At 41.5% G+C, this 27,494-nt stretch overlaps 1 long non-coding RNA gene and 1 pseudogene across 2 annotated transcripts in view; both read right to left on the bottom strand.

Moving 5' to 3' along the window:
- The window catches only part of LOC309705064, a 111,470-nt gene that overhangs the window by 8,889 nt on the left and 75,087 nt on the right, over positions 1 to 27,494 (bottom strand). The gene's annotated exons all lie outside the window — the stretch shown is intronic.
- Positions 26,618 to 27,494, bottom strand: part of LOC309704932 (protein NLRC3-like) — an 18,990-nt pseudogene continuing 18,113 nt past the window's right edge. The window contains exon 10 of the transcript XR_014280868.1: positions 26,618 to 27,494. This exon is cut by the window's right edge and continues 30 nt beyond it. The product of XR_014280868.1 is annotated as a protein NLRC3-like (transcript).

Genomic DNA, 27,494 nt, shown 5'->3' with positions numbered 1-27,494 from the left:
GCGCTGATATTCATTCACACACGTAATCTTTAACAGCTAAAAGTCCAGGAATCCAGAAGAAAAGAGTTCAAATTAATCATGTCTTCATTCATTAAGAGTGTGGAAACATGATCCAAAATCTGGGTGTTCCTTTGTCATTACACAAAGTCTGAATCTCTATATCATATGTGTGTAACATGATATTTTCCATAGCTTCAAACTCTGACAGTGTGAATCAGTATTCGAGATGTGTGGTATCATTTAAATGTTGTGTTCATTTTAAGCGTACAGGGCTCACACTGAGAGCAGGTGAGACAGGACCCAGCACAGTAATCAGAGTAGCTGGTGGCAGTGGTTGGGTGCTGTATCATGTAGCTGCTGTGAGATAAAGCACAGTGTTTGTAATCCAATCCTCCCCAGCACCAGCACATGCTGCTCGAGTCAGTTTGAATCGTGAAAATGAGAGAATGTGAGGATGATAAAGAGAGGAGACATACCTGTGGAGGTGTCAAGAAGTGGACTCCTGTGCTTGGTGTGTGACAGGATGTCTGAGGAGTGGACAAGTGTACTGATGCTCGTTATCCGTAACAAAGGTGAGAGCTGTAGTAACTAAGGGCTGAAGCTGAAGAGACACCATGAAAGTACCAGAGAGAGTTGTTGAAGAAAAGCACTGCAGACGTGACGATGCTGGATTGTGCTGATGGAGGAGGACAGATGGAGCTTCACTGTGTCTTTGTGGATCAGAGGAAGCAGATGAGATGCTGCCAAGAGAGGAACTGTGGTGCTGCATGAGGAAGTCATGAGAGGGTGGTGAGGTGTGAGTGGACAGATGGGTTCAGATGAGCAGCATACATTGGTCAGGTCTTCTTCCTCTCTCCATCCATGAGGTGTAGAGTTTGTTCGGGAGAGAGAGAAGCCGCTGCGTGTGCACGCGCCGCCATGTTGTTTATGTCATTCAGCAGGCTGAAGGACAGCTTCATCCATCAGGCTGTCAGGAAGCTTAACTCCCTCCCGATTCTGCCCCCTCTCCCCTCTCTCCTCCACGGTCTCACTGAACTCTGTCACACACACACAAACACACACACTCTCTGACTCACTCACTGGCCTGCACCAGTTACCAGTCACTTTGTGGAGCATTGGACTGCCATTACCTCATAAGACTTTGTTGTTACACTTTCTCTTACCGTACATTACTAAATCTCCATTTGCACTATTTGCCTATTTGCACTACTCTGCCTGGTTTACACTCAATGTCACTTACCCATTATATTGTATATTGTATAGCTTTCTTGTTATATGTAAAATTGTATTTATTTAAATTTTTACTTTTTAATTATTTTACTTGCATTTTTTAAATCACTTTTATATTTAAATATATTTAAATGTTCATTTGCTATTTATCTAGGGATTGAAGAGTAACGCAATTTCTATTCTCCGTATGTCCTGTACATGTGGAAGAATCGACAAATAAAGTTGACTTTGACTTGACTTTGACTAGAGGCTTCAGATGTTCTGCTCCTGACACTGACCATCTCTCTATTTCCAAAGCAATCTGCATCCTGGCTTTGATGTCATGTAACATCATGCATAAATGAAGATGATAAGGGAACGGGTTTCCATGGCAACTGAACTTCCCATGTCCTCCAAACTTCACACCTTCATCTCTACATTTACCCCAGTTCTCTTTTTATGTACTTCCCAAAGTGACCTTCGGTGCAGGCACACCACAGAGGTTTACAGTGTCTACGTCTCCGTAGCCCAGACTCACTCGAGATGTCAGCTATGCACTGGGAGGCCAGGCGACGGCAGACTGCTCTGGACCGCAGGATGGCCCGAGACAAGCAGCCGGTGAGCAAGCAGCTATCTGCTTTCTAATAAGGAACCAGACATAAATGTTCACTTATGAAACTTTCAGTGTTTTTAAATATGAAATGACATCAAGTGTAACCAGAATCTGAACATTTTTCATTATGTTGGCAACATCTCCAGATTGTATATACTCGGGAAACTAATTAGATCCTATCACAAACCATCCATCCTCTTCCACTTATCATCAGGGTCACAGGAGGGCTGCAGCCTTTCCCAGCTACCACAGAGCGAGAGGCACAGACGACCATTCACACCCACAATTTACAATCACCAATGGACCTAAACCCACTAACTGCATGTCTTTCACCATACAGGTCTTTCATTAAGTTTCAGTGCTCGTAATACTTTGTCCTGCTGACTGATCCATGCCAATCCAAGTTTGTCAAGGCTTCAAGTCAGGAGCTGTCACACTTTTAGTTGGAAGTTAGAGAACTTCAAATCATTTCTCCAACTCTCTGGCTCATCCATTACCCTCCCTGTAACACATTGTTCTGATGATCTGAGCACTGAAGGCAGACTTTCCTCAAACCGTGACATATTCTTTAAACTGCAGATGAGTACAGAGTTGGCTATTGTGTCCATCTTTCTCTTCACAGTTGGTGCACATGAGAAGCTGTGCTGACACCAATGCAACCAAATCAAATGCAACACAAGAAGAACGAGGTAGGACCAGGCTTTTAACTATCACAATCCTCGAAGTACAGCTCGGGGGGTTGGTGGGGTGGGGCAGCGATCCTCTATATTATCTACTTCCACTTATTGATCACCCAAACACCCAGATTGAGTTTTAGTTCATTTGAAAGCCTGATGCTTAGTCTTGTCCAGCCAAGCTGGAAAACTGAAAAAACAGTTTTATTTGTTATCATCTCTAAGCCTAATCCTTACTCTGAGTTTTTGTCTGATTTCTCAGACGTCTTATCTGATTTATTGCTCATGGAACAAAACACTGGGAGAAAAACATGTAAACAGGAAGGTGAGACGAGACAACACGGAGACAGAAATATAACTAAACATAGCAGCCATAACCAAGTTTAACTCAATACTAACTAATAGAAAACTAAAACATTATAACACAGAAAAAAACACCATAAACTCAAAAGCTGGGTCAAATGACCCAGAACCACGACAGTTATTAGACTCAATTGGCTTCTCTCAAAATGTAAAAGAACCCACCCACCACTTTAATCACACTCTAGATCTTGTTTTAACATATGGCATAGAAACTGAACATTTAACAGTGTTTCCTGAAAACCCTCTCCTGTCTGATCATTTCCTGATAACATTAAATTTACAATAATTGATTACACAGCGGTGGAGAGTAGACTTTATCACAGTAGATGTCTTTCTGAAAGCGCTGTAACTAAGTTTAAGAATATAATCCACCCACTGTTATCATCTTCAATGCCCTGTACCAACACAGAGCAGAGCAGCTATCTGAATGCTGCTCCAACAGAGGTCGATCATCTTGTTAATAATTTCACCTCCTCACTACGTACGACTCTGGATACTGTAGCTCCTGTGAAAACTAAGGTCTCTAATCAGAAGTACCTGACTCCGTGGTATAATTCTCAAACACGTACCCTAAAGCAGATGACTCGTAATCTGGAGAGGAAATGGCGTGTCACAAATTTAGAGGATCATCATTTAGCCTGGAGAAATAGTTTGCTGCTTTATAAGAAAGCCCTCCACAAAGCCAGAACATCTTACTATTCATCACTGATTGAAGAAAATAAGAACAACCCCAGGTTTCTCTTCAGCACTGTAGCCAGGCTGACAAACAGTCAGAGCTCTGTTGAGCCAACCATCCCTTTAACGTTAACTAGTAATGACTTCATGAACTTCTTCACAAATAACATTTTTATCATTAGAGAAAAAATTACCAATAATCATCCCACAGATGTAATATTATCTACAGCTACTCTTAGTACCATTGATGTTAAGTTAGACTCTTTTTCTCCAATTGATCTTTCTGAGTTAACTTCAATAATTACTTCCTCCAAACCATCAACGTGTCTTTTAGACCCCATTCCTACAAAACTGCTCAAAGAAGTCCTGCCATTAATTAATTCTTCGATCTTAAATATGATCAACCTATCTCTAATAATCTGCTATGTACCACAGGCCTTCAAGGTGGCTGTAGTTAAACCTTTACTCAAAAAGCATCTCTAGACCCAGCAGTCTTAGCTAATCATAGGCCAATCTCCAACCTTCCTTTATATCAAAAATTCTTGAAAGAGTAGTTGTCAAACAGCTAACAGATCATCTGCAGAGGTTTATTTGAAGAGTTTCAGTCAGGTTTCAGAGCTCAGCACAGCACAGAAACAGCTTTAGTGAAGGTTACAAATGATCTTCTTATGGCCTCTGACAGTGGACTCATCTCTGTGCTTGTCCTGCTAGACCTCAGTGCAGCGTTCGATACTGTCGACCATAATATCCTATTAGAGCGATTAGAACATGCTGTAGGTATTACAGGTACTGTGCTGCAGTGGTTTGTATCATATCTATCTAATAGACTCCAGTTTGTGCATGTAAATGGAGAGTCCTCTTCACACACTGAGGTTAATTATGGAGTTCCACAGGGTTCAGTGCTAGGACCAATTCTGTTTACATTATACATGCTTCCCTTAGGCAGCATCATTAGAAGACATAGCATACATTTACACTGCTATGCAGATGACACCCAGCTCTATCTGTCCATGAAGCCAGATAACACACACCAATGAGTTAAACTGCAGGAATGTCTTAAAGACATAAAGACCTGGATGGCCGCTAACTTTCTGCTTCTTCATTCAGATCAAACTGAGGTTATTGTACTCGGCCCTGAAAAGCTTAGAAATATGGTATCTAAGCAGATTCTTCCTCTGGATGGCATTACCTCGGCCTCCAGTAACACTGTGAGGAACCTTGGAGTCATTTTTGACCAGGACATGTCCTTCAACGCACATATTAAACAAATATGTAAGACTGCTTTCTTCCATTTGTGCAACATCTCTAAAGTTAGAAATATCCTGTCTCAGAGTGACGCTGAAAAACTAGTTCATGCATTTATTACTTCCAGGCTGGACGACTGTAATTCATTATTATCAGGAAGTCCTAAAAACTCCCTGAAAAGCCTTCAGCTAATCCAAAATGCTGCAGCAAGAGTCCTGACAGGGACTAGAAAGAGAGAGCAGATTTCTCCTGTTTTGGCTTCCTGTTAAATCCACAATTCAAAATCCTGCTCCTCACATACAAGGTCTTAAATAATCAGGCCCCATCTTATCTTAATGACCTTGTAGTACCATATCACCCTATTAGAGCACTTCGCTCTCGCTCTGCAGGCCTACTTGTTGTTCCTAGAGTATTTAAAAGTAGAATGGGAGGCAGAGCCTTCAGTTTTCAGGCCCCTCTTCTGTGGAACCAGTTAAAGGGAGTTTTTCCTTCCCACTGTTGCCAAAGTGCTGCTCATAGGGGGTCATTTGATTGCTGGGTTCTTCACTGTATGTATTATTGTAGGATCTACTGTACAACATAAAGCACCTTGAGCCGACTGTTGTTGTGATTTGGCGCTGTGTAAATAAAACTGAATTGAATTATCTGGCATCTGAATGATTTATGACAGGCCACACACAGGCTGCTCTACACTCTCACATATCAGAACCCATTGATGTAATGCTTTCTTGGCAGTGGATAACAAAGGATTCATCATTCACTGCCTCATTCTCTCCCTTGTCAGCCATTCGTTTGGCTGAGATCATTCTAAGGGCAGCAGCAGCAAGTTAGCCATGTGGTCAGCTAGAAGCACACATCATTTTTTCAGAAGGTTCACTGTCCCTACAGCATCTCCCTCACCGATGCCACAGCTACAGGTTACACACAGAACAAATCAAATCATTTAGTGAACACACCTTAAATATCAGCGTAACAGCTCTGTCCATTCAGTTTGATTGATTTGGCTCTCGTGCAAATCACTCACATTAGTGATGAGTGGGATCAGTCTTAAGGTGGTAATCAGGTCTCCTGCTCCTTGTGGTCTGACCTTGTTTCCTTGTGTTAGAGCTCTCAACAAGCTTGTGTTTCAGTTCAGTTTATGTTTTCATATGGCACCAGCGCATAACAACAGTTTCCTCGAAGAGGATTACGCTGCAAAGTAATCTGAAGAAGACCTCTGCTAGGCTTAGGGAGGGGCAGCCTAATGGGATGAGAGGTAAACAAGAGAGGTAACATTTCCATGTGCTGTTTGTAGCCGGAAGTCAGCATCACTGTGAAGGTGACCTGAAGATGGATGACCATCACAACCCCAAGATTCCCAACAGGTTCTCAGTAGGTATCATTGAATTCCTGTGATAAGGCTTGGCCTGTCATTGTAGACTGGCTATGACTCATTTTCATTATGTTTATCAGTCGTCTTAGTAACGGCCCATCTATTACAAATATTGATCTATTATCCATTTATCTTCCAGTCTCTGCAGTACACCCAGCAGTGGTGAGGAAAGGGAAAGCCTCAACTCTCATGACTATTGCAGCATGTGTGGAAGCAGCTGTTTCTGCATCTATCAGATAATAAATGAAAACGACTCCGTCCATGTGTCTGTTACTGGAGTTACAGAAGGACCCTCAGACAGTTTGACACATATGCACACTGTACAGCGAAGGCAGCAAAACTCTGATGAAGCTTCAGTGCTTGGTCTCTCTCACATACACATGCTCAAACACACAAACAGGTGTGGGTGTCTGACAATGCATGTGTAACACACTGAACACAAAAAGGAGAGCTCAGGGTCATTATTACCATCACAGTGATTTATTCAAACAGCCTTGGCACAGGGCAACTGTGTGCTTTGCAAAGGGAGGAGAGAGAAATTTAAGGCATGAAACACAGAAGCACATAAAATCATGAGAAACTCTAACAATGCAGGTTATTAAGAAGCTGCCTTCTTGTGTAAACTGGTCCTCCCACCTTAACTTTGCTCTTTGTTTAGCCTTTTCTGTGCTGACTCTCTCTAGTGTCTCCAGTCCTTCCCATATTTTCCAGTTCTGCCTTCTATCCAGCAGGGGGCGTAACAAACACTTTGTTACTGTGCTTACAGTTTTTTCTGATTGCTTAAGCCCTTTTTTTGTAACTATTGGCTAATTTTGCAAAACTCTTCACACAAATAAGAAAACCTGTCACCCAATCATCAAAACATTGTAGTTCTCTTGCAAAAGCAAACACAGCTAGATTAACTCTTCACACCTCCTCAGCATCTGTACAGCTGAAGAGAAAAGAAAGGCTCCAACAGCTCGAATCTACAAAGGATTCATGAAGTTTCATCCAACAATAACATGTTTGCCTTCCACACTTCTATTATTCATGATCACAAACACAAAGAACTTGTGCAGCCCTGATATCAGCCCTAATATCAGTGTGTTTGCCCAAAGACTGAAACAGCATCAACATGACAGCTGTAAGAAATCTTCTCTCAGCCTTGTTTGGCAGAAGATCCCTGCAACAAAGATTGTAGCTGAAAGATGACGTGTGTAAAGTTTGCTCTGTGGGAGGGTCGAGGCTGTTTTTAGACCTTTGATAGTTTCCAATCCAGTTCTGAGAGACACAAATAAAAACATCATTAAGATCAGATCATGGAGCTGTTTGCTGCCTTGTTTCTATCTTCACATTACAAGACTTTACTACAATAAAGATGCTGACATGTTTCTGTAGGAACAACATCATTGAATCTGTAACAACTGGAGCCAAACCAGTGGCTCTGCTGGGATCACTGGTGAGCCAACACTTCCTTGTTGATGCAGATTTCAGGGCTTCCTTTTGCTCCTCCGTTATAACTGTTCTCTCTTCTCAACACATGATGACACAAAGGAATCAGCAGTGACAAAGATGATGCTGAAGAGAAGCACACACTTCACACATATAACAGAGCAGTGCAGTTACACACACCTCTGCTCGACATCAGGCCTCAAACAAAGACACAAAACACTAACTTGACTCTAAACAGAAGAAACGAGCAGCTGTTTCTGTTCTGTGCTTATTTATATTTGACACACATGCTTCTCTTTGTGCAAACACACATCGCACTATAAGGGTAACCTCGCACACAATGATTGGACAGCACAGTGATGATGCTGGGAGATCCTATACGCAGCAACACAGAAACACTGAGAACTTTAAACATTGATTATATTGAGATCAGCAGCCGACCCAGTCTAGATAAAGGCCAGCAGCTGGGACCGCTGTTGCACCAAAAACAGGTTTCAGTGTTTCCATGTGTGTGTTTGTGTGTGTGTCTTTACTTATACTGGTCAATAGACTTTAGTCAACACATTATTGAAAGGTGTTACACATGAAATAAATACAGTGTTTATTCCTCTGAAGCAGCTGCATTATAACCAATCTGCTCCTTTGTGGCCGTTTAAAACAGCCACAAATAACTGTTGTTATATTTGTTGCAGCTTCTGCTCCTCTTGGACAGACGACTCTTGAAAAGACGTTTTTGAATTTCAACTTTTAACTGGATAAATATCGGATATATAAACGTCTGCAGCAAACTGATTCCAGCGTCTACCTCATGATAGGAATGTTTTTGTGGCTCAAGATGACCTGATATCTTTCATAATGGAGACGTTTGACACATGTTTCACATATTATAGACCAACAACTGATTCACAGTGGGGTTGAAAAGCACCTCTGTGATCAGTGTGGGTCATCCTTCACCACTGCAGGTCAGCTTAAAACACACAAACGAGTCCACACAGGAGAGAAACCACACAAGTGCAGACACTGTGAGAGAAGCTTCTCACATTCACATAATCGTAACAGGCATGAACGTGCACACATGGAAGGAAACTACAGCTGTGACCAGTGTGACAAGAGCTTCAGGAATCTCAGTTCATACTCTGCACACAAACGATCCCACGTTACTAATAAACTGTTTCACTGTTACCAATGTGCCCAAACATTCACCTCATTGTCTGCTCTGTGCAAACATCAGCGCAATCACTCAGGGCTGAAATCACTCCCATCACTGGATCACAGTGAATCTGAAGACACAGAAAGATCCTCTGGTTTCTGTGTCAGACTCAAAAAGCTTGAGATCAGGCTCCACAGAGTTCAGATAGAATCTCCTGTAAAAATCTGATGAGGCAGCTGTGAATCAAACTCTTCCCCTAGTTCCATTTTAAGCTTTCAAAACTGTCCTACTGTAGTGTTCATGTCGAGTGGTTAGCTTTCTTTTCATCAGTTGGTTGAAAACTCTGTTTCCTATTATAAAGTTTTTGTTTTAATGTATTTTGATCCACATAAATGTTTTATTGTTCGGGTTCTTTATGTTATTGAATCTTGGAAATGTTAAATAAAAAAATTCAAATGTTAAATAAAGAAAGATTTTAATGACAACGATTTGAGCCATGATGTCATTTCCTGTGTTTCAGAGTAAAAAATGAAGTGACAAATGGAAACATGTTTACAGTCACAGTTAGATGAACTGTTTTCAGTGTGTTACAAAATTAATATATTATTAGTGCTTATTTAGTGAATATTGTCACTTGTTTAAACAGGTACATGGAGTTGTTTGCAGTGAAAGTTATTTTTGAACACAGTCAATATTCCTTCTCCTCTACCTGACATCCTTGGAGCATTAAGAAATGAGCCGTCAGAGGGTAACAGTCCAGAAATAATGCTAGACTCACCAACTCTCATCTGTGTCTCAGTCACAAAAAGGAGATCCAATCCATTGGAGGAAAAATAATTTATAATGAAGCTTTATTTGCTAAGGACCACGCATTTGTTAGAGCCATCTTCATTGGAGCTGGAGCCTGGGTAGAAGTTGTCGGTGAAGCCCAAGTTAATGGGACCAAATTCAAAAAGTTTATTCCATGACTCCCACGATGCAAAAAACAGTGGTGAGCAGGGTTATGGACACCCAAGCCCACAACAGTAACCAGACAGGAGATAACAGGATCCAGGAGACGCCTTGGGATGTGGCGGAACGGACCATAACCAGCTGGAGCGGCCGCTGAAGAAAAGATAAGTCAAGCTTTAAACTTCACCAGCCGACCGGCACGTTTACCCCGGTGTCTGTGGCGGTGTGTCGGAGCAGGTGGTGGCACTTTATGTAGCAAGTAATCAGGAACATCAGCCAGGAGCAGAGGATACCCTGTTTGTTTCTTCTGATTAGAGCTCTGAAAGCTGATGGCAAAAAACTGAAGATCCAAAGGTTTTTGGTGTTCCCCAGTTTTGAGTTGATTTCAGTGACAAGAATCATCAGAAACAGAACAAACAGTAAGAAAACTGACAGAGGTAAACAGCAAGCACACACACTGGAGCCATCTTACCCCTTAGTTTAATTATGTAAATTACAATTATGTAATCTGATCATCTACAAACTGAAATAATCTCAACATAAGCTGACGGAAGAAGAAGAAATTGAGGAAGAAGTTCAGGCCGTGTACTGAAAACATCTTTTTTCTTGTTATCATAAGACATTTGGTGTGACGACTTCTACTACTCAGTTTTTGGTTTTGCTGAAGTAAAGTTTACACTCTGAGGAGTCACAGTGTTGATATTGGACACAAAGAGAAAAGTTCCTGTAATGTAAAATGTAAAAGTTAAAACTAGAATTTTAAAATGGAACCTAAATCTGATTGGTAGCCAGTGCACCGACTTTAAAACAGGGTCATATGAGCTCCCTTGTTCGAGCGGGTCAGTAGCCTTGCTGTCAGTTTTGAACAACCTGTAGACGAGCTAGCCCTTTCTTGTTTAGACAAGTAAACAGGCTGTTACAGTAGTCAAGTCTTGTAGAGACAAAAGCATGTATTATCATCTCAAGTTCACTTGTTGACACGATGGATCTAAGTTTAGAAATGTTCCTCAAGTGAAAAAAGCAGGTTCTTACTGTCTGATTTAAATGTCCCTCCAAAGAAAAAGCTCCATCGAAAATAACACCCAGGTTTCTAAGGTTATGTTTCTGTGAGGAACCTCAGTCACCCAGTCGCCGTTTAATATCAGGCACTGTCTGCTGCAATAATCAAAGTTTCTGCCGGGTTTATCTGTAAGCAATTATTGTTCAACCATTGTTTAATGTTGGTTAAACAGTCAATCAGATTGGAGAGCTTATGAGCTTCAGCAGGCTTAAAAGAATAATATAGCTGAATATTGTCAGCAAAGAAATGATAAGATACTTCAGGAAACTGCTGTATTATCTGGCTTAAAGGAAAATTGTATATTAAAAACAGAATAGGTCCCAGCACAGAGCCCTGAGGAACTCCACACAACAACTCTGTAGATTCCGACGTGATCTGGTTTGCAGACACACTAAAACTCCTTTCAGATATATCAAAAGAAAACCAGTGAACAGAGCAGACGTCCCAACCAGGTCTCTCAGTCTGTTTATCAGGATGGTATGGTTGACTGTATCAAAGGCTGAGGTAAGGTCTAACAAGACTAGGACTGTGTATTCTCCAGAGTCTGCTGACATCATAATATCATTAGTAACTTTCAGTAGTGCTGTCTCAGTGGAATGCAATTTACAGAACCCAGACTGAAAACGCTCATTGAAGTTATAGTTCTCCAAGTATGCTGTGAGGTGGACAGCTACTGCCTTCTCAAGGAGTTTTGACATAAATGGGAGTTTGGAGATTACATTTTAAAGTAGTGTTGGATCCAGGTTGGGTTTTTTGAGTCTTGGTTCCACAATGGCATGTTTAAAAAAGCTGGGGAACACCCCAGTCTGAAGAGAAACATTAAAAAGGTTCCCAACCCAAGGACCAATGGTGTCAAAAGCATTGATGAAGAGCTTAGTGGGGACAATGTCTTAGGGGCTTGTAGGTGGCTTCATTTTGTCCACCAGGGCTGCTATTTCAATATATATTTTGCAGTTGTAAAAGTTGACCAGGAGTACAAAGGGAGTGCCTGACTCGGAGAACAAGAAAGCTTTGGGGAGATTTCAGCATTGATTTCTTTAATCATGTCAACAAAAAATTGTTTACTACTATCTACTTTAAAGTGTACATCTAAAGGTACCACATCTGGGGAGACAATATCACTAATTTTGTCAAAAAGAAACTTGGGATTTCTCTTGTTTTTTGATATGAGTCTAGAAAAATATTTGATCTAACAGTTTTCATTTGTCATTTAAGGAGTTTGCTTTTCTTCCATAGTCGTCCCGTTTTGCGGCATATTCTCCTTAAGTTTAAGATAGACTCTTTTATCCAAGGGCATGTCTTCTTTTGTAAAGCCGAGCTTGTTTTAATAGCTGTAAACAGCTTTTACAGCTTTGATATTCTTTGACACTAGATATCAGGTGAAGGGATTAAATGTAAAGGTTTCTGTGTCCCATTTACACTAACCAGTATGTGAGATAGTCAGACTCAAATGTCAAGGAAGGTGGTGGGAAGCAGACTACGCAGACATTTCAGGTTTCCAAGGGTGAGCAATTTATTTACAGTGAACTTAATTTAATGTGAAACTTCCCCCAAATCAACTGTATTAACAAAACTCAACAGACCATGGCTCTGGTAACACAGCTCACCTCTCCTCTCTCTTGGATCTGGTAGAGACTGGCTTTAAATAGGGCCATCAATTTCCCTCCAATTGCCCCGCCAGTACCACTCACTCAAACTGAGGCATCTAAAACTCTACACAGATGATCTAAAACACAAAACCTCTTCACACTTCTAACATGCACATTTACACAACTAAATGGCAGTATTGATGAAAAGAAACACATTCAACAAATCCATTTAAACCTTAACACAAACAAAAGGAAGCATCTCTATGGACAAACAAACCCCTCCACTTGGTTTGACCTGCTGATGTCATGTGTGTCAATAAAGATCTAACAGAATCAATCATGGCATCGTTAATGATAAAATGTTCTCAAATATTTGCAGTGATTTAAGTTAAAAATAAATACATTAAGGAGGCATCCTTGTCAGATGCCCTGGGGCGCACTTGCATAAGCGAGGCTGCCATATCGCACCATCGGCCCTTCTGGCCAACACCGGTAGGTGAAGCGTCTCGCCCAAGGACACAACAACCGAGACTGTCCGAGCCGGGGCTCCAACCGGCAACCTTCCGATTACAAGACGAGCTGCCAACTCTTGAGCCACGATCGCCTCGTGTTTAATTTGGCCACCAGAGGGGAGTAAAACATAATTACAAGATATTCTGCTACTGGGCATATATCTATATTGGTCATTTCATCAAGTCCCATCTAGTATATAATGTTAAAAAATGTAAATAAGATGGAATTCACAGCTGGAAATTGTAAATTATTTCTGAGCAGTAGAATATTAAAATTATCTATATAAATTAAGAAGCTGTAATTTGAAAATGCTGAGAATTTTGACTTAGACTTTTTGACCACATGAGAACTAAAATGAACAAGAAATATATAATTATTACAACTAAAACGTAAAAATGATTCATGATGTATCAGGATTTTGCCTCTATATGATCTTATGACCTGTACACTAAATTTGGATTTGACCTAGCTAGTAACAGGAAATTTGCAACACTGAAAGCATGGTTACATGTTTTAAGCTGCAGCTCACAAAGCTCAGCTGCTGCCCCCAGTTATGAGTTTAAATAAATCGTTAATCATGATCTTTTCCCTCTCAGCACTTTCACTTGGCCTTGGGCTGTTTTGACTGAGCTACACAGTATGTTTCAAATGTTGTAAATAACCAAAGTCTTGAACTGGGAGTGATTTGGTTGTATTATTGGTTTGTTTGTTGGTGATATATTTCCATGTAGATGAATGAAGACAGATTCATTCTTACCTTTTCCAAATGACTGTGAGGTCCAGCACGTCTGTGCTTTTCTGCCTCTTCCTGCGATCACCCCAGTGATTTTCCCTCGGTCTGAAATCTCACCTAATCTTGTGTAATTGTGAGTCATCTGGCAGCTAACCACTCTTACTAGACTGGATCACATCATCTCAACAAGAACTGAGACTTGTTAAGTAGTTAAGTTTCATGCAAATCGTATACAGGGAGTGCAGAATTATTAGGCAAATGAGTATTTTGTCCACATCATCCTCTTCATGCATGTTGTCTTACTCCAAGCTGTATAGGCTCGAAAGCCTACTACCAATTAAGCATATTAGGTGATGTGCATCTCTGTAATGAGAAGGGGTGTGGTCTAATGACATCAACACCCTATATCAGGTGTGCATAATTATTAGGTAACGTCCTTTCCTTTGGCAAAATGGGTCAAAAGAAGGACTTGACAGGCTCAGAAAAGTCAAAAATAGTGAGATATCTTGCAGAGGGATGCAGCAGTCTCATAATTGCAAAGCTTCTGAAGCGTGATCATCGAACAATCAAGCGTTTCATTCAAAATAGTCAACAGGGTCGCAAGAAGCGTGTGGAAAAACCAAGGCGCAAAATAAGTGCCCATGAACTGAGAAAAGTCAAGCGTGCAGCTGCCAAGATGCCACTTGCCACCAGTTTGGCCATATTTCAGAGCTGCAACATCACTGGAGTGCCCAAAAGCACAAGGTGTGCAATACTCAGAGACATGGCCAAGGTAAGAAAGGCTGAAAGACGACCACCACTGAACAAGACACACAAGCTGAAACGTCAAGACTGGGCCAAGAAATATCTCAAGACTGGTTTTTCTAAGGTTTTATGGACTGATGAAATGAGAGTGAGTCTTGATGGGCCAGATGGATGGGCCCGTGGCTGGATTGGTAAAGGCAGAGAGCTCCAGTCCCACTCAGACGCCAGCAAGGTGGAGGTGGAGTACTGGTCTGGGCTGGTATCATCAAAGATGAGCTTGTGGGGCCTTTTCGGGTTGAGGATGGAGTCAAGCTCAACTCCCAGTCCTACTGCCAGTTTCTGGAAGACACCTTCTTCAAGCAGTGGTACAGGAAGAAGTCTGCATCCTTCAAGAAAAACATGATTTTCATGCAGGACAATGCTCCATCACACGCGTCCAAGTACTCCACAGCGTGGCTGCAAGAAAGGGTATAAAAGAAGAAAAACTAATGACATGGCCTCCTTGTTCACCTGATCTGAACCCCATTGAGAACCTGTGGTCCATCATCACCTACACCAGGAGATGCCGGACTAGAGCAGCGCAGATACTGAAGGACCCGTCCCATCCTGGCAACAAACTGTTCCAACTTCTGCAATCTGGTAGAAGGTTCTGCATCATCCGGGCAAGGACAGAGAGACTCAAGAGGAGCTTCTATCCCCAAGCCATCCGTGCTCTAAACACACACACCCGCCCTCTCACATCATCTATAATTGACTGAGACAGGACTCTTCCAGACACTAAACCAAGGCACAATGTACATTTCAAATTCCTTTAAATTTAAATATGTTTATATTGTCTATCCTGTAAAATAGTCAGATGTCTATTCATATTAATGTACAGAATTCACCTGCTTGCTGCTACTACTGCACATTCACCCAGTGTATATACTATATATATATATATAATGTTCTTCCTCTACACCCCCCCCCCCCCCCCAATTTTTGCACATGTCGAGGAGCGTGTCAGGCTACATTTCACTGTGTGTTATACTTGTATAACTATGCATGTGACAAATAAAGAACCTTGAACCTTGAAAAAAAAAAATCAAATGTGAGATTTACAAGGAGGGAAAACAGTACATCTCTCTGAACAGTGTCTGGGAGGCTGTGGTTGCTGCTGCACGCAATGTTGATGGTGAACAGATCAAAACACTGACAGAATCCATGGATGGCAGGCTTTTGAGTGTCCTTGCAAAGAAAGGTGGCTATATTGGTCGCTGATTTGTTTTTGTTTTGTTTTTGAATGTCAGAAATGTATATTTGTGAATGTGGAGATGTTATATTGGTGTCACTGGTAAAAATAAATAATTGAAATGGGTATATATTTGTTTTTGTTAAGTTGCCTAATAATTCTGCACAGTAATAGTCACCTGCACACACAGATATCCCCCTAAAATAGCTAAAACTAAAAACAAACTAAAAACTACTTCCAAAAACATTCAGCTTTGATATTAATGAGTTTTTTGGGTTCATTGAGAACATGGTTGTTGTTCAATAATAACATTATTCCTCAAAAATACAACTTGCCTAATAATTCTGCACTCCCTGTATGATTTAATTATGTTCATTTCAGAAACATGTTTTCTTCAAACTCCTGTAAATGTAACAGGCATCCAGTTTCTCTTTTTTGAGTGAGTGATTAAGAACAAACAGATGTTTCTATATGGAAACACTCTGATTGTTCTTCAGTCCATCGTCTGATTAACCTGACGTTCATATTTCTGAGTGGAACTAAATGATTCCTCCATCATTTCTGTTCTCTCTGTATTCAAGTGCACCATTTGGACTTCTGTTGTTTCTGTTTGATAACTTTAAGTATTAAAAAACAAACCCAGTCTTCCACGTGTCACTTTACACCTGATCCCAGTGATATTTCATTCATTTCTGATAAAGTCCAATGGTGTTCATTTATCTGTGCTTAGAGAATTAAAGGCAAACAGTGTTCTGTAAACTTCATTTATAACTTTAATTCTGTGCCAGTAGCTCCTTAATATGACTTTAGTTTGATCAACCTGCAGCAGGTTTCTGCTCAGACTCTGCCACACACACATGTTCTGACCCTGCTGATTCCTGCAGGTCATTTAAAGGAGAGCAGCCTGTGAGTTTAAAGAAAAAAGAACATTTCGGGTCAGATTTACTAACGTCTGCAGCAGCACAAAGACTTCTTTAGATGGTAAAAAGCTGACGGATTTACTGACGAGGCTCAGAGTCAGTTTGGGACTGAAAGCTGTGGAAACGAGGATTTTTGTGTCCTTATGTGTTTGTAAGAGTTTCACTTTCAGGAGGAGAAGATTTAAACGAGTCACACAAATGTGAACTACAATGTCTGTGACACACAATTTATGCAAACTGCATGAAATCTGACCTGAAGAAATCCAGTCTTCTGCCTGTTGTGGTTGTTACTAGGGATGGGTATCGAAAACCGGTTCTTGTTGAGAACCGGTTCCCACTGTTTCAATTCCTTGGAAGTGTTTGCCATTTTTGCAAACGATTCCCTTATCGATTCCAGTCGCCCCGAATGACGTCACCGCGTTGCGGAGCGTCATTTACCTGGCAAGAAACACGGCGCGTAAGCGGCTCAAACGCTCAAAAGTTTGGTCATACTTTACGAGAACGGATGACAACAGGGCAACTTGCAATACTTGCAAAGTAGATGTTTCATTTAAGGGAGGAAACACTACGAATATGCAAAAGCATTTGCTCACAAAACACACGATGACCTTAAATGAATGTCGTGTTTTTAATTCCGCTCCGGTCTCAACCCAGCAGCAGCGGTAACATTTGCACGTCCTCGCCCGTTAATGCGGCAGGTAAATAATCAACTAACAGTGCATATTATGTTAGCGTGATCTGCCTTATTACAAACCTGCCATTACTGTGCATTTAGGTGACCATGACGAGAGACAGAGTCTGGCTCAGATGCTGGCAGTTCTTGCTGCAGTCTACCGGTAGCGTCTCCTTTCAGGCAGGATAGACGAATGTCACCGAGCAGTGTCTAAGTTTGTGGTCAAAGGTTTGCACCCGTTTGCCACAGCAGATGATTTTCAGTAAGTGAATGTGTTTAATTGTAGGCAGGGACATTACTGGATATTCTTGTGTAATTGCTACAGAATAATTTATGTTATACTTTGTTATTGCTACAGAAGAATATTTATTTTATTATTTTACATTTACAATTTTTTTTCCTGGGGATCCTGTGACACCTCATTGAAGAGCCATAGGCTGGATCTCTTAAGATCTCACTGTTGGGTTTGTAAGGCCATGTTACTCCTAAATTTCTATCTTGTTCAAAGAGAAGATATAAAACAAAGCTCTAAGCTAATCGACCTTAGTGTTCTCCTTTTTTAAAAAGAATCGATAAGAGAATCGATAGAGAATCGAATCGTTAAACAGAATCGAAAGTGGAATCGGAATCGTGAAAATCTTATCAATACCCATCCCTAGTTGTTACAGCTGCTCGTAGGAGAGTTTGTTTGTAGGAGGTGGAGATGTTCTCAGATCAAGTGCGTAATCGTCTCTTTGTGTAGACGCTAAAAGCTGTGAGCCAAAACTCTCTGCTCTGAAACTCTTCACTCAGTCCTCACGCTGAGAGTTTAGAGGCTGAACTTCTTGTTCCTCCATAACACTTTTCATGAAACAGCAGAAATGAGCTTGTGTTTCTCAGCAGTGCGCACACAGAGAACCGATCCTCTCTGCTCAGTCTGAACAAATCAAAGTGAAACGTCAGTGAAAACACAGCTGCTGATCAAACTGTGTCAGATTAATGCCTCAATGTTTCACTGTGAGGTTAAAAAATACATAAAAATGATTTAAAGAAGTAGGAGGCAGATTTTCACAATAAGAGCACTTTGTTTTTAATTCAGTTAATGTCAAACTGTCATCAACACCTCTGTGTTGTCTCCGTCTCTGAGCAGATTCAGGCATTACTCAAATAATAAAGGCTTTCTTTCACTATTATACTTTTCATTAGTCTCCAGGTTGATGATTATAAACAGAATTATTAAAGTTTTTATCATTTCAGGCTGAAAATCAACATGAATTTGGTTCTAATCAAAGAAGCTCCTTTAATGTGTGTCATTAAAATCCTCACACAGGCTTAAAAAGGCGACATTAACATTAAACTAAATGAAAGAAGCTTCAGCTGAGAGCTTCATGCAGTCATCATCAGCAGCTCATAGCAGTCACAGCTCTTTATTACGCAGCTTTGCAGGAATTAAAGTGGCTGAAGTGTCAGAGTTTGTGTGAGAAGCTGCTTCATGGACAGCTGTACACACGTCTTTATTATTTCTTCATAAATCGAACACACAGGTTTGTCTGTAGATGATTTAAAGTGTGTCGTTGTGCAGTTAAAGCTGTTGGTGTGACGCCCTGACCTCCTGTGAATGAAACAGCCAATCAGATCCATCAGAGAGAGAGCAGGAAGTGTTGTGTGTTTGTGACAGAACAAGGAAACAGTGATGATGATGAACATAAAGGTCCTCTGATGTTTCCTGTTACAGTAACGCTTGTTCATCTGTTGCTCTCCTACACTTTCCTATAAATAAAGGAGAAAAAGTCCATTTAGTTTCATTTCCTAGAGCTCAGAGTTACACTTCACATTCCTGCTGTCACATCAAAAAGCTTCACTTTGGTCCAACATCTACATGTTAACATGAAACACAGACAGACTCAGAACATCTGGAACATCTGCACTTTGACCCAAACTGTTATAGCAGGATATTTTCTACATATTTCTTATGTTGGACCTGTTTGAACTGTAAATGACCTGTAATCATCTGTAAATGGTGTGAGACACACTGAGGCCACCTACAGGGCAGCTGGGGAACAGCAGGGATCTGAAATCATACGAGACGTTAGTGAGTGAGAAGAACAAACGGACTTAAGATGGCTCGAAGTGATCAAAGTTGATCTAAAACAGAAGATAAATCCACTGATTCTTTGTAAAGTTCATCTGCTGCTCACATGAATCCATGAAAGATTTATTTCACTGAATGTTTCTTCAAAGCTCATTTCAACCTGTTGAAGTCATGAATGAAAGTGCAGACTGAGAGTGGATCACATGATGTTTGAGGTGTGTCATGTGACATGTTCAGTATTGTCACACATGTCTAGATTGTCCCTGATATCATAACTGCTCAAACACTGATGATTATATTTGAAGAATTATTCCTGATGGCAGCAAAGTTTGAATGGAGCTCTCTGTCTGTGCTGATTTGTCGCCCTCTGGAGGTCAAAGCACAAACCTACAGGGCAGGTGAGGAACAGCAGGGATCTTAAATCATACGAGATGTTAGTGAGAAGTTAGAACAAACGGACTTAAGATGGCTCGAAGTGATCAAAGTTGATCTAAAACAGAAGATAAATCCAAAGCAGCATCAGATGAATGTTACCATTTCCAGTTACGGTGCCCTTCATCTAATATGGAAATGTGTTGTTGTTTTTTTTAGCCGTGTTGTTGTTCTTCCTATTGTGTTTAGGCCAGAGATGCTCTTCAAACAGCTGACAGACATGACCACATTACAAGAACATGGTGTGAGTCCGATTTGATATTCCAGTCAACGCTGAGAGACCTTAACCAGGAAGTCAGAGGTCAGCTGATGCTGCGAGCAGGAAGTGAACCAAGGGAAAGGTCCACTCTACTCAATCTCAAAGAAAATATGCTGGTGTTTGTTGATGTTGATGGTACAATAAAAATATATAATATAATAAATAATAAAATATCATGTGATGATGAGATGTGTTGTTGGTGTTTGTATTTTCTGTAAATGTCTTTTTTAATGTAAATGCTTTGTTCCAGACGGACAGGGAATCAGTTGCTGTACGATGACATCATCTTGATGTTGACGAGGAGGGCGAGAAAAACTAGTTTTGTCCTGCAGATGGCGATCTTGCACCGTGTTCAGAGAGCCGACACTTTGATGGTGCTGCTCTACTCAGCTTACTTTAGCCTGGGTTGGACTCTATATGAGCAGCTTCCACTCTGGTTTCACTCTTAAACACACTTGTTTGATTTCACTTGTAAAAGTTGAAGAATAAATATTTTATTACAAAATTATTTGTTGATGCATTTTTTTAGGGTCAAATATCTTGTTTGATTTGAGGAATGAACTGTTAGGGTGGAAAAAGTGAATCAGGTTAAAATAGTGGTGCTTTATATCAGTGAAGATGTATAATGTAATTTAAAATGTTGATGATGGGTTGTAGTGGGCTTGTACTTACAAAACTGCCTCATTTTATTGGAACGATCCACAGTTGCATCCATTCACGGATGACATCTGACATCATTTGACATCTGGTCTGAACACGTTTGTACACAAGATGCCTCAGTTCTGGATGTTCCCACAGACTCCTCTGTGCACCTAAAGAAAAGGTCAAAGGTCAGCAGCACATGTAGTTGGGACAATTCTTCAGTCGCATAAACTACACAATGATTTTCCTCCAATGACGACTTTTCACTTGCAGAAATGGTCCTGTGTGATTTCCAGGCTGTGATAGAAAAACTAGTTCCTAATGGCAGCGACTCACTCAGTAAACATGTGTTTCCTTCACCAACCTCACACACAGATCCAATAAGATCAGGAAGTGGGCAGTATAGTACAATATGTGTTATTCTGTGCTGCACTGCCCAAACTAAAGATCTGCTGAAGTGTTGGAAATGATCCAGATGTTTATTTTGGACGATACAGCAGAAGATCAGACATGAAAGTGGAGATAACACAGAAGACCTGCAGCAAAGGTCAGAGGTCAGACTGGGCCCTGGATTCAACAATGAGCCAATGATCATCAAGCAGTGACTAAAGCAGAGCCCTGACGTTCTGACATTCATCACACAGTCAGAACAAATGTCTGCTGATGACTTCATCTCATGAAACGACTGATAGATGTCAGTTCATTGATCAGCTGAGCTGCTGATCTTCATCGTCACAGAAACATTCAGCTTGTTTCAATCAGTAAACAACTCCCACTACTCCCAGTTTGAACTGTTCCCACTCAAAATGCTGTGAGAACAATGATCATTGTAGAACTTCACAAACATCACGTGTTGTTTTCCACATGTAAGATCAGCAAACACACAGAAACTTCCTGTTGCCACACACGGCCTCTAAAATCTCTTCCACGCTTTCTGTCTGAAGTCCACTCTCTGTGTCGGATCCACAGGAAACAACAAGATCTTATTAACATGGTTTTCAATGTGTCTCCTTCCAAAAAGTCCAACCAATGAACAAATGTGTGTATTTGTGGAGGCCGAACAAAAGCATGACACATTTCTCTGTTTCTATAAACTGGAGTCAAACACAAACATGAAGAGTTTCACTGACAGACTCCAAAATGCCCCCACAGTGGATCAAAGGGAAATCCTACAGTGTGGCCAGAGACTCTTAATGGCTCCAACATCAACACATCCACAATGTTGGATCCAGTTCTGCCTCACAGAGTTACTAAGACACACCCTCTGCAGCATCACAACAGCTCCACCTGCTCCACCTGCCTCCTCAGCATCTGTACACCTGAAGAGAAAAGAAAGGCTCCAACAGCTCAAATCTACAAAGGATTCATGAAGTTTCATCCAACAATAACATGTTTGCCTTCCACAGTGTGCTGTTAGACACCACTGTACCTCTGCCATTTCAAAAAGAGCAGCTTGGGAACATTTTGGCTCCAAACACTTTGTGTTTAAGTTCTTTGTTTTCTTTGTGAAGCCGACAACATCTGGAGCTTTGTGACTCATAGAAACATCATTTTGTTCTTTAGATGACAGCAGATTGGGACTGAATAATCAATCACTATCAAACCAATAAAGACAAACATGCTGATTTTACAGGAACTTTGTTGGAGAAGCTGCAAAGACATGAAACTGGTGGAGATCCCAAACCAGTTGATAGTGCTGGTTATTCCAAATAAAGCTGTTTCCCTTTGAGATGAAATGACTTTGTGTCCTGATATATAATAAAGATGTTGTTGTTTTTGAGCCCCTGTATTAAAAGTAGTTTAAAGTCAGCTTGAGTTTGATGTCTTTATGTCAAAGCTGCTCATGATGTTGAGCTGCTGATGGAATAAAAACAATATAAAAGCATGTAGTCCAGACTTAAATGTAGCCTGTTGTTAGCTGAGGTCCACACACAGTGTTTGACAGTGTAAAGTGTGTGAAAGGGCTGCTGGTGGAGCTCACTAGGATGAGCAGGTGACCACGAGGTGGAGAGCAGCTGGCCTGGCTTTGACCCGGGCCACGCCCCCTTTCTCTCTGCTTTGCTGTCACTTATCTTCACTGCTCTGTCCAATAAAGCTGAAAAAGGCCCCGAATCAAAGAAATCTGCTGCAGCCTCTGAAATGTCTTCTGTTTCCTTCCCGACGGCTTTTTCACCGTCAGCCCATCAGACAGTCCAGCAGCATTTATGATGATGTCATGATGTTGAAGAGGCTGCTACGGTGGCCTCCCATGACCCCCAGCCTCATCACAGCTGAGATGCAGACATTTGAAAACATTCAGCAGACAACTGAATAACAGTCCAACACAACAGTCTGTGTGCAGACACACACTGACCTTTCATAGAGTCAAACACAGCTGGTTGAGTCATTTCTCTGTGAGTCTAAAGTGAATCTAGTATTTGAAAGTCCACTTCCTGTATTTGTTGTTGAAGACTTCTTCAGCTTCTTCTCAAGGACATCAGCTGCTTGTTTGGCAGCAGAGGCAGTTAAGAAGCTTCCTGAAAAACACTGAACAGTGAGTTCACTGTGGCATATGACAGATTCAGCTTTCTGTGTGCAAATGTGTCTGTGTCGACCTTTCAAATGCTGTTGAATCCAAAACATCAGCGGCTCCTCGGCTGCTCACTTCATGCACTTCTGTCTGTGTGACAGTCCAATGACATCACAGCTGTTTCCAGCCCCAGTGTCTCAGGACTGGACACCTTTAAACATGTCGAGGATCAAACAGCGTCCAGCTAAACACACATGAAACTATCAGAGCTGACAATCATTCCAATAACATCTAATGGTTCATGTATGTAGACACAGGACTACAAGGAAATGGCTCTCAGCATCTGGCTGTGGGAACACATGAGTCCCTGTTTGTGTTCAGATTGTGTGCATGTTTTAGACGTGTGTCACATGTAGAAACACAACAATCCCACAATGACACACAGATGTGTTTGACACAGCTGTGCAGCTGTAAGTTGTTTCTAATGATTCATTGAAGCTCTTCTAACATTCTGGAGACGATCAGTACATGAATCTGTTCAACACGACAACAATTTGACTTCAGTGTGAACGTTTGCATTAAATAACCTTCTTCATCCAGCTGACAGCATCTTCATCCTATGATGTGAACAGTTCCTCCTGTTGATGACAAACCTCTGACAGGATCTGCTTGAGGAGCTTTTTCATGTGCAGCTCTCTGAGCTCAGGGCTGAGCTGCTGTTTCATCTTTAAGAGCTGCTGCCTCCTCGCCGGACTTGTTCTCCTCTTCTTCTCCTGATGACACCATTTCTGCTTCATATTAAATTCAATAAAGATGCTGACATGTTTCTGTAGGAACAACATCATTGAATCTAGAACAACTGGAGCCAAACCAGTGGCTCTGCTGGGATCACTGGTGAGCCAACACTTCCTTGTTGATGCAGATTTCAGGGCTTCCTTTTGCTCCTCCGTTATAACTGTTCTCTCTTCTCAACACATGATGACACAAAGGAATCAGCAGTGACAAAGATGATGCTGAAGAGAAGCACACACTTCACACATATAACAGAGCAGTGCAGTTACACACACCTCTGCTCGACATCAGGCCTCAAACAAAGACACAAAACACTAACTTGACTCTAAACAGAAGAAACGAGCAGCTGTTTCTGTTCTGTGCTTATTTATATTTGACACACATGCTTCTCTTTGTGCAAACACACATCGCACTATAAGGGTAACCTCGCACACAATGATTGGACAGCACAGTGATGATGCTGGGAGATCCTATACGCAGCAACACAGAAACACTGAGAACTTTAAACAATGATGGAAAGTGTTATAAATGACTTGTTGGCCTCTGATCTGTCACAAACAGCTGAAACGTGTCTCTCATGAGTCACATGAAGGTTTTTGACAGAAAGGACAAAAAGTAGCTGCAGTCAGTTTGTGTCATTTTTATATTTATTCATCTGGGAGAAAAATCTGAGGGACATTAAAATGTGTTTTCAACAGAGACAAGAACATGAATATAACAGAACAGGTAAATGAACATGTTTCAAGTAAACAGCTGGACTGATCAGGTCCAAACACAGAGTGATAAACTTGTCAAACAGCTGTCATATCTTTATATAGAAGCTCTTTATAAATGCTGCTCACTGCAGTCTGTTTACTAATAATGTCAAAGTGTTAGAAACACAGAAACATCAGAATGGTCTTTGTTCACAGAAACCTGTCTGGGATCCTTTGTTGTTCTTTTGATGCAGAGTTACATTATAAATATAAAGAGTTATTTCAGAGTCTCATCAGTTTTCCTGCATGTCTTTATTTAACACATCAGCAGGGCTGAAGCTCTCATGTTAAACACACACTGATCTATGGACACGTTCATGTGTTTCTAACAGAACCAGGCTGTTATCAGCCTGCACTAACATTATGTCACACACACTGAATGTAACAGTGACAGTTTACATCATCACACAATCAGCTGTGATTGTTTCACTGTCATCAAACGAGTCAACAGGAAGTAGAATCAATAGAAACCAATCATTTCCTGACAGCATGTCTGATGGAAATAAGTGCAGATTATGTATGAAGTCTAACTGCACACAGTAACTGTGTTACAATAAGGACTTAACAGCGCCCTCTGCTGGAGTGTTTCAGTACTGCGTTAACTACAATACACCACCTCCTCCTCACACCACCTGCTACAGCTCTACTCTTCTATGACTACAGTCATCCACAGCACTGATGTGAGGTCACATGGTTCATATGTAAGGAGCACAGCTGACCTCAGGTCAGTTTAATGACTGTGAGCAGCAGCTGTGTTATTGTCACTGTGACAGGGAGACACTCTCAGACACAGCGCTCATGTCAGCTTGTTCTCATGCAGGAGGATCAGGAGCTCCATGTTTGTCTTTCTGTTTGAATCATGATGTGTTTGTGCCATCAGAGTCTGTCATGAGTACTCAGGGTTTCACAGCAGCTCTTCTGGATGCTGACGAGGACTCCAACCTCATGTTTCACCTCTCTGAGCTTCTGATGTCTGTGAACACTCGTGTTTCTTCTCTGGGCTCATCTGGACAAAAACACCTTTCTGTGTTTGGCTGCAGCCTCATTCTGACTGACAGGAAGTGTGTTATCCATGAGCTGCACTTCTGTGAGGAAGTTTCCTGCTGTGTTTCCTGTCTGTGGACAAACACGAGTGTTCCAGCTGAGGACTTGGTTCCTTCCACCTGTCCATACAGGACATCACGCTGTCTGCAGCTCTGTAAATGCAGCTCCAGGTCCTTCCACGTGCTGCTCTGTATTTGTGCAGTTTGTAGTGTGTCCTGGGAAACGTAGCACACATGGTGTTCTTCTGCTGTTTCCTCCTTTCACTGAGTGTGAAACACTGACGCTGTGCTGTTGTTCACAGAGGGGAGCTGATTCTAGCTGCAGCTGGACTCTGTCATCTAACTGAATGTGTTGGTGCTGATCACGGGGCTCTGAGGGGGGAGCAGCAGGAGGACTCTGGATGCTGACGTCAGTGTATCTGTGGAAGCTCCCACAGCGTGTCTGTCATTCAATATTGTGCTGTATATTGTATCTATGCAAAGATGAACAGACTGTGTGTTCACTGGTCTCTGTGCTGCAGCTCTGATGTCATCATCACTCCCTCCTCCACCCTCAGCAGTCCCAGCATGCTGCTGTGGTGCACCCCACCCTCACTCTACACCTGAGCCACAGACCACACCCTCCACCTCAATATACACCACAGTTTTCTCTGCTGTGGAAATGAGATCAGGAGGAAATCATCATTATTATTATTTAATAAACGCTCACATTAATGTGGGCTTATTTGTTTCATATTAGAAACATTAGTTGAGTGTTTTTAGTATAAAATGGTCAAAGTCCCTCTTTTTGCTCCTCCCCTCACCTGTGGATGGGCGGTGCTGTTACCGTGGTGACAGCTTGGATGTGTTTCAGTCCTGCCTGGTTATCACTGCAGGAATCTTTCACATTTATTACAGGTAATAACTCTGATTTTTCTGTGTATTATGAACCAAATGTATCCTGATACACACAGAGATGGATGAGCAGAGGTTTTTTTGCAGTTTATGTAGTTACTATGGACTTAATGCATACATATTATTAAAATTAGGGCTATAACAGTTGTATTGATGTATAGCAACTTGAAATGCTCCCACAAATGGCTCCACAGCATGTAAAAATATAACAAAAGCTCTGGCGGACTTGGTTCTGTGGTCAGTCTTAAAGGGTGAAGTTAAACTCTGTAATCTTCACTGTGTCACAGAGTTCAGTGAGTCCCGTTATTCACAGTATCAATCAGATCATCAGAGAACAGCTGATCAGCAATCAGTGGTGCCAACAGCGCCTCCTGTGGTGAGAGGATGCAATAATGCAATGTAGCATTTTTCCACTCAACACTTGCAGTCATGGAAACTGTCTGTTGGATCAGCACAGGGACACTGAGGAACCAGGAGACCAGAACATAAACCCAGGATAAAGAGTTTGAGTGAATGTGGTGTTGAAGGTGTGGAGGTGGATCAGAGTGTCAGAGGAGACTCTGTAGAAGGACAGAGTGCCAGCAGGACAGTCCACATACACTGCTGCTCTGTTAGAGACAGAGGAGGAGGAGGAGGAGGAGATGGATGTGTCTCTGTAATTGTGCCAGACAGACTGAGGACCATCATTAGAGCAGTACAGACTCCAGGACTGATCATTCCATCCAAACACACAGTCATCACTGTCTCCTTTCCTTCTGATGCTTCTGTAACTCACTGATATATCAACGCCTCCTCTCCACTCGACCTCCCAGTAACAGCGACCAGTCAGACCATTTCTACACAGCAGCTGAGGAACATCAAATCTGTCTGGATGATCAGGATATGACTGAACCTTCTCCACATGTGTCACCTTCCTGTTGTTGTCAGACAGTTGGAGCTCTGTGTTCACTG

Source organism: Aulonocara stuartgranti (genome assembly GCF_965226115.1).
Source record: "Aulonocara stuartgranti genome assembly, chromosome: 4".
Lineage (NCBI taxonomy): Eukaryota > Metazoa > Chordata > Actinopteri > Cichliformes > Cichlidae > Aulonocara > Aulonocara stuartgranti.
This window is presented reverse-complemented; position numbering and strand designations above follow the sequence as displayed.